Below are 16,751 nucleotides of genomic sequence, written 5' to 3'. Positions count from 1 at the left end.
GTTAACTTTTCTGAAGTAAATAAGCTATCTTATTTATACTAGGAATACTAGGAAAGTCAAGCAGTTTCTTCTATGACTTCGCTATGAGTTCAATTTCTCTTTTCTTGTTAATGGACCATCCTACCCTCTTTACTCTTCGCTCAGCCGAGAGTGCTGCCACCTGGACAAAACCAAATCACGAAATAAGGAAAGAAGGGGGGAGACAGTTCAGAGGCTGACTGGATTTTGCGCTTTGTTGCTGCAAACAAACAAAACCAATTCTAGGAAGCAAAAAGGCTTATAGGTACCCTGTCAGGGAAACATTTTATGGTGATAGGTTAATCATTATTTCAAACAAAACTAAGTAAAACTACTGTTGTCTATGGCCCCTAAGGGATCAGTCATGATCCCTTAAAATCATCAGCTTTTCCTCCCACACGGCGCCAATGCCAGCTCCACCTTGAATTTCATTGAGACAGACATTTCATCTAGCTGCCACTGGAATCCACCCTTAGTTTGTGCTGGGAGTTTCCCACGATGCACTGGGCATTTCTCCTTTCTGACCTCTTTTCATTCACTATGTGTTTACACAACCAGCCTGAGCCAGAGACTTTGACTTGCCTTAAGCTTGTATACTCCTAACCAACAAACAACACAAAACAGATGATGAAATAGATTTTTACTCACATTACAATGAAAGCTTTTGTGTCAACAACAGTGAAATTTGCTAGTTAGCCTTTTACATTTTGGAGCAGTTTCTGGAAGGGGAAGCAGTGACTCTAACTAGCTTAGTTATCAAAAACTGTAGATAATGTCACAGTACATTTAGAGTATAACTCTTTCCTTATCACAATGTTTAACAATAAAGCAAACTGCTGAATAATAATAATAATAATAAAATACATTATTAAAAATGGGACACTCGTCACAGTATAGCACAAACTAGTAACTGGGGATTGGTCCATCAAGGCCTCTACGTTTTATCCACATTACACTGGACCACCACAGATCCTTCATCAGATGATCTTGCCCGATGTGGCTCCTTTGGGCTAAGCCTGGTCAGGGGCCATGTACTACAGAGGTGACTCTCAACAAGCCTCTTGCCTGAGCCTGAGTCCAGGTTGGAGCCATAGTAACTGAGATATGGTCATTGGACCATTTTTGAATTTTTCATCAAAGAAGTCTGTTAAATTTCACTTGTTCCGGTTGCTCACCCGTGAACGATTTGCCTTGAGGGGCAAATTGCCCCTGACAGCATAGTTCCTGGGACAACTAGGGCATACAAACCTCTCCACCATGATAAGGTGGCAATTCCTGTCTGTAGTTATGTTGTTTCCTCTCCAGTGCACTGTTGTCACTGTCATTTGTACAAAGCATGTAAAATGGATTCATGGTTTATCAAACACCCTGAAGATGAACTGACTTTGTTATACTGTGACCATCAAATGCTTCTTTAATTTTTTCTGAGCAGTGTACTGTTATCAAATTTCAGATTAACATCAGAGTTAATTCTCAGTTGCATTCTGTTTCCATCGTTAGTGTGATGATGATACAATTTAAAACCCTCCAGTTGTTTCTCCATTTTTGTCCACGCCTTGTGCATGCCCAGCCCATACTAACTCTGGCATGCCCCAAATAAATGAGTGCTTAAAATATGCTTGCTTTGGCTCACAGCTCAACAGCTGAAGGATGGCATGAGTCATTGGAGCCATTTGACCAATCTGTGTTATGAATCAGTCAACTGAGTTGAGTGTATGGAGTTAAAGGTCTGGATGAGGACAAAAAAGGGAAAAAAAACAATAACATAAAGATTAAAATATGATATTAGGGTCATTCTCCTGGGTCTTTAAAACTGTGTTTTGTGCTTTTGGACTTTCAAGTTTTGTAGTTCTGCTTATTGTTAAATAAATAGTCTCGGTCGTTGTGTCCTTGGGCAAGACACTTCACCCGTTGCCAACTGGTGGTGGTCAGAGGGCCCGGTGGCGCCAGTGTCCGGCAGCCTCGCCTCTGTCAGTCTGCCCCACGGCAGCTGTGGCTACAATGTAGCTTGCCATCACCAGTGTGTGAATTTGTGTGTGAATGGGTGACTGACTAAATGTAGTGTAAAGCGCTTTGGGGTCCTTAGGGACTAGAAAAGTGCTATACAAATACAGGCCATTTACCAAATATTAATATCACGCAAAATAATAAATAATCTTAGTTTACTTATTCTTTAGGTTTTTAACTTCATATTTCAGAGAAGTGTTTTCTCTGTTCCTCTTATGTGTAGTGTATGCGTTCTGGTGATATTTGTGTGTTATTATTCGTTATTCCTCCTCTGCCTCATTGTGTTGATTGTCTACTTGTGCTTGTTTGCCCCGGCTGTGTCCACTTCCCTTGTGTATCTTGTATGTCAGTATACTGATCAGATCAATGATGGATCAGAGAAACCTGATCTTCCTAACTACTCATGGAAAATACATCTTATTGTGTTTTTTAGTTAAAATAAAAATATCTGCAGCAGCCAAGCTTCAATTTTCTTAAAGTTAATAATAATAAAGATAATAATGATAGTAAACATAAATCCAATAGAGAAGCATCTTGTATCAGTAAACTTTTTAAAAATCCCTTTAAGTTGCTTTATATTAAATTTTACTAGTGCAAAACTTGTGCATTCACTGTCAGGAACACACAAAAGGCAGGCCTGTATTATTTATTACATAGTGTGCACTATGTGGCAATTTGTCATCAGACAGACTGATTAATGCATTCAGTGGGTTTGTGTTGTGTGAATGTTGTGTGGTCTAAGTGCTGCATTATAACTACTATCTGCGTGGGCTTCAGTTCCACAGAAGTCCACTAGGAAAGCTCTATCTGGTCTTTAAGTGATGACGTGATCAATCCTGCTTCCGGGCTCAAACTACTCTGCGTTGTGTTTTTAACATGTTTTAATGCTTTGTATCTTGTTCTATTTAATCTCAACAACCCCCTAAAAACAGTCAGTGATCACTGTCGGCCTCTCTTTTTTTATTACCGCTAATCATTTTAAAGCTCAGTCTTTTTAACCCTTACAATGCAACTACAGCCCAGCCCATGCAGCAGTATATTAATGACTAACCTCGTATTGTGGATGGATTATCTTAGTTTTTCTCCTGACTGACGTTTGGTCTGTTTCCAGCATCCTGCTATGCGATTACATTTGTCCCTAACCCCTAACCCTCACATTAACTTTTATGGAGTGGAAAAAAATTCATCCTCCAGCTTCAATGTGTTTATATTATGCTAACATAGCCGTGTCACAAGCGATCACCTAGTACACCATTATATACCAGCTAGTCCAACTTCAGTAACCCTACAAACATCACTGCAGTTTACTTTCCTGTCTTCATTTATTTTGGAAGTGATAGCAGATCTGGAAGTTTTATTTTGTTTCAGAAATCTCTCAGTCAGAACATGGTATATTATATTTAGATGGAAACTAGCGCGCTAACTCTCTGCTAACTTCTAACTCTGTTAAATTTAATAAAATCTGTTTTCACGAATGCCTGGATGTTAAACTCAATTGATACACCTGGTAAAGCAGCCACACTGATCATTTAATTAAAGATGAAAGAATTTAGACAGTTTTTACCACTGAGAGGAAAATAGGACAGAAAAACTGAGCTTCAATCAGCACAACCAGACAGACCAGCTACAACTGCATTCACACAGTGCCTGTATAGTGTCATGGTGCTTTTCAAATACATAATGTGCAAAAAAAAGACAAAATGTAAAATTCTGAGTGATGTGTCTATATTTCCATGGTACTGTATATTATAAGCTTAAAATTTGACATTGTATCCTTAAGGAAAGGTCGTACTAACCAGCGGAGTCTACAGTTACCACATTACTAATACAACTGATGAAAGTAGTTCTGACTGGTGTAAACAAGAAACGGAAACCAAGTAAATATTTCAAGAACCTTTTTATGATTCTTCAACAGGAAGAGACAGCTAAAGCTACATCCTGAAGGTCTTGGCAACGACAGGCAAAATTAGAGAAAATCAGTGAACAAATAATTAAAATATTTCACTGTATTTCTATCATTAAGCAGGAATCATTTCACATTACTGTAATTTAACACATGGCAGACAGGACAAGAAAGGCAAACAGTGCTTGCCTTGTCAAATCGAAAAATACACATAAATTAAAATGTACCAAAGTAAAACAATTTTTCTCCTTTCATCTTGAACAGTGTTGCTATAAAGTTCCCCACCTGTCTGAATCCATCCTTTACATTACTGCCATCCTGTGGTAGCTGTTGACAGTGGTTCCCGAAACCTGTGTTTTTTGTTTCAATCTTCCAAAAGATTGCAGCTCTCTGTTTTGCTGCTGTGGTGAAAGAGGGCCCAGGATTGCAGACATGGAGGCAGCACAGAGGAGTTTCAGCCAAAGGAGAGCCTTTTAATGAAAAGGAAGCTAAATACAAACTGTCTAACTAACATGATCACATTTTGAACATAACGTACAAGTATAAGGGAAGACAGACACAATATATACACAGGAAGGTGGTTAGGAGAAGTGGACACAGGGAACATGGGAACACAGCCAGAGAAACATAGACATGGTGAGATGGGGGAAGCAAAGCAGAACACGAGGCACATGAGATGACGACTACCAAAGTAAACAGGAACTCACAAACGCTGAGACACGGACACAGAGATGTGAAGAGACAGAGCGAGAGACATGACTGGGGAAACAGATAGTCTTGTCTCCATGCTTATTAACCTGATTTTAAAGTGAGACATTGAGGACAAGACACAGAGACGACACAACGACATGAACGCAACCTATTATCAAACAAGACACTGCGAACTAGAAATACAGATAAACTCAAGACTAAACTAAGACTAAGAGTCTAAACTCAAGCTCTGACGACTATGAGAGGAGATGGCAGTATGTTTAACCAGCTGCTTTTCCACCAGTCCACTGTAATTTTTCATTACATTTTAATTCACACTGTTGATATTGACAGTCAACCATGTTCTTCAAGCTTTTTATTTGAGCTGATTTATACTATTAATGTGTTTTAATATACTTAAAACTAATCAAGCTGTAGGCCTGTTTTTTTTTTCTTTGGGGGAGGTTCAGTATACAAGGTATATACCTTCAGGCGACTGTTGTTGTGATTTTGCGCTCCATAAACAAAATTGAATTGAACTGAATTGAATCATATGAAAGAAACTCAATCTTAAAACATGCATGTGTCATGGTGGGTCTTCAACCAAGTTTTGAATATATTATGGTCTTGTGATTCATTCCTTTAAATTTAAGAGATTTTCATTTTCTAGTTCTTATTTTCTGTATTAGTTAGTCTTGACTTTTGTTTTCTTTAATGCAACTGCGTTTATTTTTTCTACTTCTTGGCTGTTAAGTTATGAGTTTCCTTTTGTGTCTAGTTTCCCTGTTTTGTTACCCTTTGTTTCTGCGGTCATGTTCCTATGTTTGTCTGACATCCCCGTGCTTTTAAGTTAATCTGTCTGTGGTCCAGACCCTGTTGCAGGTTCACGTGTCACGTATGGTGTCCTGTTCAGGCAGGGGCATGTGTTCTTCATCTGTTTATTTACCAGCTGACTTTAAAATGACATGTTGGTGGAGCCTTCAGTCCAAATAATGTTCATCTTTGCTGTCAGAGAGATTCCTGAGGGATCATACGGAGCATTTGTTTAGACCTGTCTTTAATTTCAACTGAAAATGCAAATACTTTCAGTGTCAGCAGATTTAACAAAGAACATTTAAACTTCTATAACACTTAACAAACACATTAATAAAATGTTTTTTTTTTCTTGTAGCTCAGCTCATTCAAGTAAGATAGATGTAATAAAATGCCTTGTACACAACTAAAACTATAATTGAGTCTCCAGTAACTGCATAACAGTAGTTAACATTAAAATATATAATTAATCCCAACATTTTTTTTCAGAGACCTATTTAACTGTGGGAGAAACAAAAGTGAGCTATGAAGTATATGAACAAATTAACTGTTACTGACCTCTTGATCTCTCTGTAGGTCTTCTTACTCTGGTCCGTGATCTTCGTTTCTCACACTCCCAGATGTTTTGTGTCATGCTGCTTGCCACCATGTTGGTTTAAAGACAAACAAAAAGAACCAATGAAATGAATGTTTCAGCTGAAACTGTTATTCAAGCTACTTTACCTGCTCCATGTAAAATTTGCACTTGGGTTGGCTTCTGTCACACACTCAAATGAGTCCTCAGATTTTGCTCTGATGTTCACTTCTGTGGGAGAGACTGCAAGAGCAGAAAGACAGCTGTGTTAATCCTGAACTGAGGACACAGTAATAACATGAAAATAATGTTTCGCCTCTGTCTCCTACATCTTCGATCCGAACTCGACAAACTTTTGGGACTGAGGCTGATGCTGTATGGGACAGGCCACGATTCAGTCTTTAGCAATAATTGTGAAACAATGCTCTTTTTTAAATCAGTCTAGATGTTTTTGTCTTTCAGAAAGTATTTTCCCATCTATTGTGACAACATGCTACTGTGTGACAAACAGGAGGCAAAGTCATGAGATCTGGGATATTTCACTCCCATTCATTTAAAAAAACAAAACAAAAGAAGAACAAACTCCAAAACAAACTTTCTGGAGTTGATTAGTTTTAGTCATTTGAGGATTTTGTGAAACATCAAAGTAAAACTGCCTTTGTTTACATCATTTAATGATGTAAGGAGTCGAACCAAAGTTTGGTACATAGGATGTTTTGTCTTTACAACACGTAAGGCTTTTAGCAATGTAAGAATTGGGAAAAAGATCACGTGTATCTGCCTTCATCCTTCAGTGCAACACTGGATAACTGGAGAGTTCCATTTTTGTTGTTAAAATTCCCGATATATTTAAATCGATCATCCTGTCCATTGACAAACTGTGGTCCTTCCCTTGGTTGGACAGTGATAAAATTGTCATTATGAGGTTTTTCTCTGGTTGTCCTCTGCCAGGTAATCTGCGTCAAATCATCATCAGTGTGGATGATTTGGCACGGTAAGATAGCAGTGCCTCCTTGAACCACTGTCACACTTCCATCAATCACCTGGAGACCTGTAAAGAGCATGAAACACTATTAAAGCTCAGACCTCAGCGTAAAAATAGAAACAAGAAAGAAGCAGATTTGCATAAGGTAAAACACCAGTTTCACAATTACAGCTACAAATACAGCTACAAGAAAAAAAAAAAGCCCTTTAGAAAAAAGAGAAAAGAAGAGGAGAAACGAGCAAATGATACAGGTAAGCAGATGTGTCACTGGATAATGGCAGGTATCCTGAAACAATCAGAATCAGAATACTTTATTAATCCCTAAAGAAATTATGTGGGTTACAGTTGTTCCAAGAAGAAATTGTAAAAAATAGTAACAGTAGCAGACTAAGCTCCAAACAATAGGCTACATCATGTTACAGATTTTACACATTTAAGAAATAGCAGTAATATATACAGATCACTCAATTATAAATATCAAGGATTAACAGAGGGGATTATAAATATAAATATAAACAAAATTGACAAGAATATTACAGAGTAGAAAAGAGTGTGTGTAAAAAGGGTGTAACTGCAGTGTTTATAGTGTATTAGATGGAGGAGTCGCTCAGGGAGATGGCCACAGGCAGGAATGATTTCCTGCTTTTTGGTAATGTCAGTCTCTCACTGAACGTGCTCCTGTTAGCCAGTATGTCATGGCATGGGTGGGAGGTATTATCCATGATAGTCCTTATCTTGGACAACATCTGCCTCTCAGACACCCCCTAATGGAGTCCAGCTCCATCCCCAACACATTACTGGCCTTGTGGATCAGTTTATTTAGTCTGTTGGCATCTGTGACCCCCAACCTGCTGCCCCAGCATGCAGCATAGAGGACAGCACAGACCACAACAGAGGTACAACAAGATAACATTTATTAGTAGGGATAGTGAAAACTTCTGTTTATGTTTGTAAGCCACTTGGCTATAATTGTAAACAGTAGACACTGATGTAGCTTACTGAATCTTTTGGACTGTGTTCAGCACAGTATTACGTAATGATTGTCAATTGTTGATTTTGTCATGGCTGTGCTGTGTGGCAGGCAGGTAGGCAGGAAAAGGGACCCAAAATGCAGGACTCTCAAAACGGGAGTGGAACTCAAAACGCAGCAAAAACAAAACAAGACTCGGAACAGAGGTGTTGGAACACTGGAACACTGGACATAAACACACAGCATGTTGAGGGTATGACGCGACAGAGAGCAAAGGCAAACACAGGGCTTACAGGGGAGTAACCAGGGAATGGGAAACAGCGCCACAATGCCACTCCCTGGGCAACTGCCCATGTCGCCAAAAACCGCTAATGTCCCCAGAGCAGGAGAGCTGAAGCCATTCCTGTTAAACTGTCACAAACACAGGTGCTGTCCAAAAAGGTGAATTGAAACATTTCATGATTTGAGAGACGTCTTATTGTGACACCTGATTGTTTTGTAAATAGTTGTACAAAAAAAACAAACAAACACCCGAGGCATTACCTTTTTGTGTAAGTAGCTGAATATAACTTTGTTATTTGGAAAATATGGACATATATTTTTGAAATTTACAAATTATATTTCAGGTTCTGAAAACGATTCTTTAAACATGTTTGTGGTTTTTATACAAAAAATCTGACTTTTTTCCACTCGGATTTTTCTGTTTGTAGTTCTAGTGTATAAATACAATATGAAAAAAAAAACCCTTTAAAACATGACACATGAAGTTGCTGTAAAAATGATACCAAACAATTCAAGGTAAATCGTTTTTAAAGGTGAAATATAAAGGTAAAATCGAAAGTTGTCAAAAACGGCCAATTAACGGGCTAATAAGGTGATTTTTGTGTTTTTTGCCTTTGTGTCCACTAGAGGGCAGTGTTGATGAGATCCAGTCCACTGTAGCTTTGATTCTGTCTATTCCTTTTTGTATTATCTGCTTCTATCCTATGGTTAACATTCTATTTTATTGTGTTATTGACTATAATACTTAATGCTAAAAATGATGATGAGAATGATGAGATGTTTATATTATTTCCTACTTGTACTAATTTCATCATCACCATCCGCCCGTCTGTTTGTGACACTTATAAAGTACTAAACACAGTTTGTTTGTTGTTTTTAAATTGGAGCTGGGATGAAACAGAAGAAGGATGTAAGTATGATTAACTGGTCATGCGATCATTTAAAATTGGTTCTTTGCTAAGCTATCTATTACTTGTAGACACAACACTGGCTCATCTCCTGAGTTTGGTGCCTTTTGTTTAATGCATGAATGATTTACAGGTCAGTGTTAAGTAGCTTAGTGTTCTGGACCAGCCGTGAGAACAGTGAGGTACTGTGGTGTGCTTTGCCTGAGTTTTACATGAGACCTGTGAGTAATCCTTATGCCTCTCCTTTTGTTTGGTTGATATAGTGGCAGAGCAGTCTCAGCAGGCTTTGTCTTTTCCTGGTCCTACTATTGTCTTCCGTCCATCCACTATCCCCTTATTCAGGGGTGAACAGTTAAAAGAGGACAACCAAACCATTTTCAAAACACATTTATGTGAGAGGTGCCCCACAAAATGTACAACAAATATAAATCAGAGAGTAGAAGCACTAAATAGATTAAAACACATATACAAAGGAAATAATGCTCGTACATTACTTAAGAAGAATAAAACTAGGGCACACATTTAGTTTTTTTTGCATGTTGCAGACAACAGTGAAATAGATTACATAAAAATCAGTAATGTTACACAAAATAATAAAAACAATTCAAAGACAAACTTCCATTTTAAAATTTTCATTAAAGAACATATTAAAAGTAATGTACATGTAGACTGATCCATTTAATATGCAGATAAAAAACACCATGCTTTAATGATTTAATGTTTTACAAAAAGCTGCCACATTTGAAACTCCAGTGTGAGATATATGATATAAAATTAATTGTGATAAAAACTTTACACACACGAGCCCAACTGTGTAATGCTTTAGGAAAGTGTTTCTCAAACATCTTCTGCCATGCCCTAACTCTTAAAGTTTCATCCTTGTGCAGTTTCTGTCATCAGTCATTAACAACCAGTAATGTGCAAGATGATATAATGTTAAAGGTCAGCATTTACACATAATCAGACTTCTGTTTTGCTGACATTTACATTTAATCAACCAACAAACAAACATACAAAAACATCAGTTTACCTTTATTTCACCTCAGTCCCAAACCCCCTCACCCACCCTGGTGATCCATGGTTTTACAGCATGACTTCCAGCAGGGTATGCCCAACAGATTTTGAACCACTGTTTTAAAGTGCACATGAAACACTACATGCATAGAGTCTAATTTACATCATGGAGCCCTGCTCTCAAAAACTGACATAGAATTAACACTGCCCGTCAGTCTGGATTGAAGAAATAAGTGCTTAAAGTTTTTGATTAGCGCCAGTACAGAATATCACATCAGTTGAGTTGGTTGGTTGGTTGGTTGCGACAAATAGACTTCCATTAGCTTATGTTAGCTAACTAGTGACAGAACCCGGTTACATAATATACATGGTCAGAGGGCCCGGTGGCCTCCCCTCTGTCAGTGCGCACCAGGGTGGCTGTGGCTACAATGTAGCTGCGTTCATGTGTGTGTGAATGGGTGGATGACAGGTTGTGTAAAGCGCTTTGGGGTCCTTAGGGACTAGTAAAGCGCTATACAAATACAGGCCATTTACCATTTACATAATGATCTGTACTAGGACATGATGTCGCTATACAAATTTGTTTCATGATCCGAAACATTTAAATGTGACAAAAAAAGAAAAGAAATCAGGAAGGAGGCTCCATAGTTTAAATTGCAGCTCAGTGGCAGAGGTGCTCCCAACCAACCTCTTTTCTGAGTCTGGTGTGAATGTTTGTGCTTTCTGAGTGCTGTATTAAACTGTCTGCATGGGCTTCTGTAGTTTACTGGTAATACGTCTGTTGTTACATATGAATGGTTGATATGTCAGAACTTGTCCTTGCATTAGATTGTAAACTTAAAACGTAACATTAACATTGTTACCCTTAATGAAGGGACATACTAATATCCAGGTGGGGGAAAATAAACAAATGAATTTACAGTAACTACATTAATACAGCTTCTGATGAAAGCAGTTCACACTCTTGGTAGGAACACAAGCACAGCTCTCAATTGCCATTAATGTTGTTACACATCAAAACAAAGGAACAGCCACATCCAAACTGCTGTGGCAGAGTGGGAGTCAATTAACAATGTTTTGCTTTTAAAATACTGTAATTACTGCAAATATAAAGTATAGTAACAGCAAGACAGAAACATTCATATATATGAATTTTAAAAAATGGATTCAGGAATATAAAAGCACCTCAACCTGTTCATCTACCAGCTGACCCTGGAACACGCTGGTGGAGCCTTCAGTCCAGATGTGGTCCATTACATGAGCCCACAGCTGTCAGAGGATGCTGAAGCAGATGATTCAGAATATATAAGAAGTATTCAGCTTCTAATAATGTTGCAAACATCTATTCAACTTGATACAAGTTACAATGTTTCAACATTGTACAGCAACACAACTGCAGACTATTAGTTTTAACCTTCTAAGACCTGAACTCTTTCATGGCATGCATTTTGTATTTCTCTTTACTATTTGTTCTGATTGGGACCTGATGAATGTAAGAACAAAGAATTACCAGAATGTTTTTGACATGATTTTTCTTTCTGAGAAACAAATGAGATCCACATGTGAATTTGTTTTAAGTTTTGATAGAACAGTGAACATACTCGTAAGTTGATATCAGGCCCTTTATTTGATTTAAGAATTTAAGTAAAATGTACGTTTTTTTGGTATAGACAACCCAAAATGTGATGTCCACATATGTGGAAGCCAGGTCCTAGGAGGTTAATTCAAGGCTTGCACATAAAATACTGTATTATCTGCAGCTGAAATCTAAAAACAATGTAACAAATAAAAAATCATGAAATGCTGTCTGAATACTTTGTTGAAACCTTTGCAGGCAACAAGTGAAAGTCTGAACTCTCATATCCTCAAATAATGAGTTTCCTTCTTTGTGATCTTTTACTGTAGTTGGCTTCATTTATTTTTTCTTTATGAAAGAGGATGTAGTACTTTTTTTTAAAAATCATTTTCCATTAATTTTCTTCCCGTAATTTTAATGCTTGTTGTTTTTCCATCTGCTTCATTAATAGAAAGAAAGCTATTACATAACTAGTCTGTCTTTTTTTTAATAAATTTCTTTTCTATATAAAGCCTGAACTTCTTTTGTTGTTACTGAGCCAACTAATACACTTTGCTATTCAAAGAATGTACCACTCCCAATGTTCCTGAGCTCTCTTTGACTCATTTCTTTTGATACAGCTTGTTTGACTTACACTGGGAGCTCCTTTGATCACATGTTGGGAGCTTCTAGGTGCAAATGTCACAGTTGCAATCTTCTCCATACCTTTTACCTATTTCATTTACAAAACTGCTTTTTGATGTTTTTGAGGGAATTAACGTTATCCATCCATCCATCCATCCATCCATTCGCGTCCGCTTATCCTGTTCAGGGTCGCGGGGGGCGCTGGAGCCTATCCCAGCTGTCATAGGGCGAGAGGCGGGGTACACCCTGGACAGGTCGCCAGTCTGTCGCAGGGCCAACACACAGAGACAGACAACCATTCGCACTCACATTCACTCCTATGGGCAATTTGGATTAACCAATTAACCTATCCCCACTAGTGGGGATAGTGGAATTAACGTTAACGGGAATTAAAGACAAACCCTAAAACAACCAACTGACTGAATTAAACCTGAGAATCTGCACAACTGCAATTTTTTTTTTTTGTTTTAACTTCCCAAAAATTCCCAGTATAAGCTGTTCATTATGTGTGTGTATACTTTTATATCTGACGTCCTACATATTATGCTACATATTAGGTGTATGCAGAGTTATTATTCTGAGCACCTTTGAAAATGTCCAGATTTATAAAAGCACCATGCTGCCGTCCCCACAACACTCAGGAAAAGCAAAACAAGAAATAAGGCCCAAGCAGCAGAGCATGCTCCTAAATAAACACAAGAAGGAAGAATAAAATAAGATTAGGGTGATCTACTGTTCGTTCTCACTAGAATAGAATAGAAACATATTAATCCCCTCAGAGATATTATGATTCTGGTAGCACAACACCAGTTTATAATAAACAAATAACCAAAATGGGTACAAATAACTGACTTCCTTAACATTTAGTTTTATATTTCAAATTCGAAACTTCCTTGTACTGAAAAGTATTAGGATACAAAATCAAATAAGATGAACTTGGAAGAACCTTTCACAGGGTAGGAGAAGTAATGGATTTCAAACCTCTCATTTGCGCATTGCTTTAATATTCAGTCATTCATTTTAATATATGTCTAGATACTGAAGTTCTTTTTTTATTCCTTTTTAACGAAATCCACAGAAAAATAAAACAGAATAACTTCACAATCACAAAACATCCACAAAACCTTAAATTTAAAACTCAGAAACAAATCCAGACAGATTTAGACAAACTGCACAGCTAAATCCTCACCTGATGCCACATGCACATGGAGCCAACCGTGTTTACTTCCATAAGCGTTAGATGCTTCACACTGATAGAGGCCATTTAGATCGGAGTTTAGACTCAGCAGTTGTAGTTTTGCACCCTCCACTCTGACAGCAGACTGCAGCAAAGACTCTCCAGATCTGGAAAAACATGAAAGGGCAACAACATTAAATGCACAGAGAGGGTAAACAAAATATGAGTTGTGCCATAAGCAGAATAAATTTGAATTATTATCTTTTGCTCACACCAGGATTTTTTGTTGTTTCATTTGAACCTAAATACAAGAGTAAATCACACTTTACATGTTAATTTCTGCTTTTGTGAAGACAACCTTAGTTTTAGTGAGGTTTCACACCACACTCCTTGTTTCTACAAGCAGAGTCCTGCTAACTCTGTGTTCACGTTCAGGGAATCAGTCTGCAACTTAAGAAAATAAAACATTGACAAATGTCTTCAATTATCTTAATGATTTGAAAGCATTGACCCAAGTATTCAATAATATGCAGCCAAACAGTATCAAGTTTTAATACCAGACAATAAAACAATTAAGTTTCACCACAGGGTCCATCAAGCTCGCAGTTATGTCACATGATTAACACCAGTGGAAAGAAGAAGAAGAGTTTGCTGTCTTAAGCAGTGGAAAAAATCAATTAATGTAGTTTTAGAGCTACTTACTGCAAAAACGAAAACACTTAATATTTAATTAAACACACAAACACTGCATTTACCAAGAACTTCTCACTTTTAATGGATCAGCAGTGAAATATAGACAAAGAAGCTTCAGTACAAATAAAACTGCTTTGCGTGTGAAAAGAATATTGTAATTTGCATGTTTCATTGTAATTTCACTGTCGATTTATGAATATATTTTGAAAGAATGGAGCTTAAATGCTGAAGATATTTAATGAAGTTTTACAGAATCAGTTATAATAACACATTTACACAGATTCTCTTGTTATAAATATGAGTTTCTTTTACTTTTTCTGTTTTATGCTGCTCTATTTGGTAGTTGTAAAATGTAAATATACTTTTGCACCCTTTACTCCAACTCATTTGATAATTCAAACAAACATTGCTTAATTTTAGGGATCAGTATTTCATATTGCTACGTCCTAACTTTTCATCCAGTGACATCACCTCTTGGTTCAAACAAGACCATTTTTTCATCATCTTGTCTGGTGAGCTGAAACAGCCCATGCAGTCCTCCACAGTTCCCAACAACACTACTGCAAACCCAAACACTGTCCAGGTCTCCACCCAACAATCCATACTCAGAGAAGTTTGAAATTTTCTTATATTGCAGTGGACGTACTCTAATGTCACAATGTCCCTTGACTACTGTGCAAGGAAAAAGCCATACAAACATATCTGCTCTAATCTATCACTGGACTTGGCATTGGTTAAACCTTACACTTTTTCTCTAGATAAAACTTAAACATGAAATAATTAAAAAAAGGGGATTTATAGCCATCATTTTTATTGTGCTTTTAAGCCAAAGAAGGCATGATTCATGACTGTACTGGATCAATTCACTGACCAACAGGATGCCAGTGGAAAATACACTGCTGATGGCCTTCAGCTTTTAGGCCCATCTTCTGTGGAACCAGCTGCCAGTTTGGATTCAGGAGACAGACACCCTCTCTGCTTTTAAGATTATGCTTAAAACTTACCTTTTTGCTAAAGCATATAGTTAGGGCTGGCTAACGATGATTCAAATTTGGTTAAGCCACATACCTCAGATTGATAATGTTCTACCTAAATGTAAGAACTTTTTACCAATTTGTAAACAATAATTAAAAACAGCAAAAGGCAAATGTACATTTCTGGATAATATAATAGTACTGCAAAGACAATCAACAGGAACTCTTACATATTGTTTCACTCACAGTTGGTATATATATTAAATGACGATATTTAAATCCATCCAACCTTCAACACATATATGGGCAGCATCTATTCATTCCTATACATCCTATACATACACAAAGGAAATGCCTCAAACATTCCAACACCCAATCAGAGGACTAGTGAGATTTACTTGACTAATGTGCATATGTGTGCAAGGAGTCAAATGTCATTTGCAGAATCACCACTTTTACATACAAAAATTACATTATCAACCACATTCAATATGTATTAAATAAATAAGAAATAGGAATACCAAGTCGCTGTGTAATGAAACTCATAAGTTAATAAATAAAATGTGCAAGCACCTGCATAAACAGCATAACAAAGCCAAGCTAGCCAAGAACTCATAGGGATGTTAAAGCTTAGTGAATGATGAATCTAGACCAGCAGCCAGAGCCTGAACTTCAACAGGTAAAAACTGATGAGCAATCCATTTCTACCTGTTCAAGCTTCTACAGTCAAATTCCCATGGCAATTGCTTTGTGCCAATTTTCATCTTTTCCTTGCGTTGTCAGCTTTGTGTTTATCCCCAAATTGAACAAAGAAAGATCATTATATGTCCTCATTAGGATAGAGATTTGTGTTGGTGTGAAGCAATGAGTGAAGCAATGAGTTTCAGGTCATTTTATGGAAAAATATTTATTCCCAAGTGGACCATTACAGCTTTTGCTATAACGACCCAGTTGATAGTCATATTTTAATAGATTTTTTATTAGGATGTTTCTATTTTCAGTTATTACAATCTCAATGGACAGAAAAAGGATATAGTCAGAAAAAATGCAAAAGCAATGTAAAAAGTTTTGTTGCAAATTACTTTCTCCTGGGAGTAAGGAGCTTACAGGATTACTTTTTTGAAAAGTGTTCCCTGCAAAATATGTAATACATTTTTTTTTAGTAACGACTCCAACACTGATCACAACAAAGAGGAGAAATACCTCCAAAATGCACTTAAATTTGACCACACAGCATGCAATTTGATTTAATCTGCATGAATGTAGTGTCTTTGACATGCTGCTTAGAGCTGGTGGCGATTCTCAAAGCGGACCAAATGAGAATTGATAAGGAAGCTCATAATTCATCACTCGCTATAATGTTAATGTGATGTTAAAGTGGAAAACCAAAGTACCGTATTTCCCGGACTACAAAGCGCACCTAAATATTAGCCGCACAAGCTAAAATCAGGGGAAAATCCTGTTTTGTACATACATTAGCCGCACCTGACCAAAAGCCGCAGGTGTTTCAATGTTGACTTATCATATGTAAGAGAATATGCAC

At 37.3% G+C, this 16,751-nt stretch overlaps 2 long non-coding RNA genes across 2 annotated transcripts in view; both read right to left on the bottom strand.

The window, feature by feature from the left end:
* Positions 1 to 3,903: 3,903 nt before the first annotated feature.
* Positions 3,904 to 6,148, bottom strand: LOC102313567. Its single transcript, XR_317924.3, has 2 exons — positions 5,990 to 6,148; positions 3,904 to 5,638 (listed from the first exon to the last, which is right to left on the bottom strand). It is a non-coding gene; the product is annotated as an uncharacterized LOC102313567 (long non-coding RNA).
* Positions 6,149 to 8,664: 2,516 nt separating this feature from the next.
* LOC121813044 overlaps positions 8,665 to 16,751 on the bottom strand; it is a 9,808-nt gene continuing 1,721 nt past the window's right edge. The window contains exons 2-4 of the long non-coding RNA XR_006053478.1: positions 13,554 to 13,708; positions 12,950 to 13,049; positions 8,665 to 11,446 (exon numbers count right to left, since the gene is read on the bottom strand). This is a non-coding gene — a long non-coding RNA (uncharacterized LOC121813044). The remainder of the gene's footprint in view (positions 11,447 to 12,949; positions 13,050 to 13,553; positions 13,709 to 16,751) is intronic.

This window comes from Haplochromis burtoni, unplaced genomic scaffold (assembly GCF_018398535.1).
Source record: "Haplochromis burtoni strain Fernald_Lab_line unplaced genomic scaffold, NCSU_Asbu1 Contig_1084, whole genome shotgun sequence".
Taxonomy (NCBI): domain Eukaryota; kingdom Metazoa; phylum Chordata; class Actinopteri; order Cichliformes; family Cichlidae; genus Haplochromis; species Haplochromis burtoni.
This window is presented reverse-complemented; position numbering and strand designations above follow the sequence as displayed.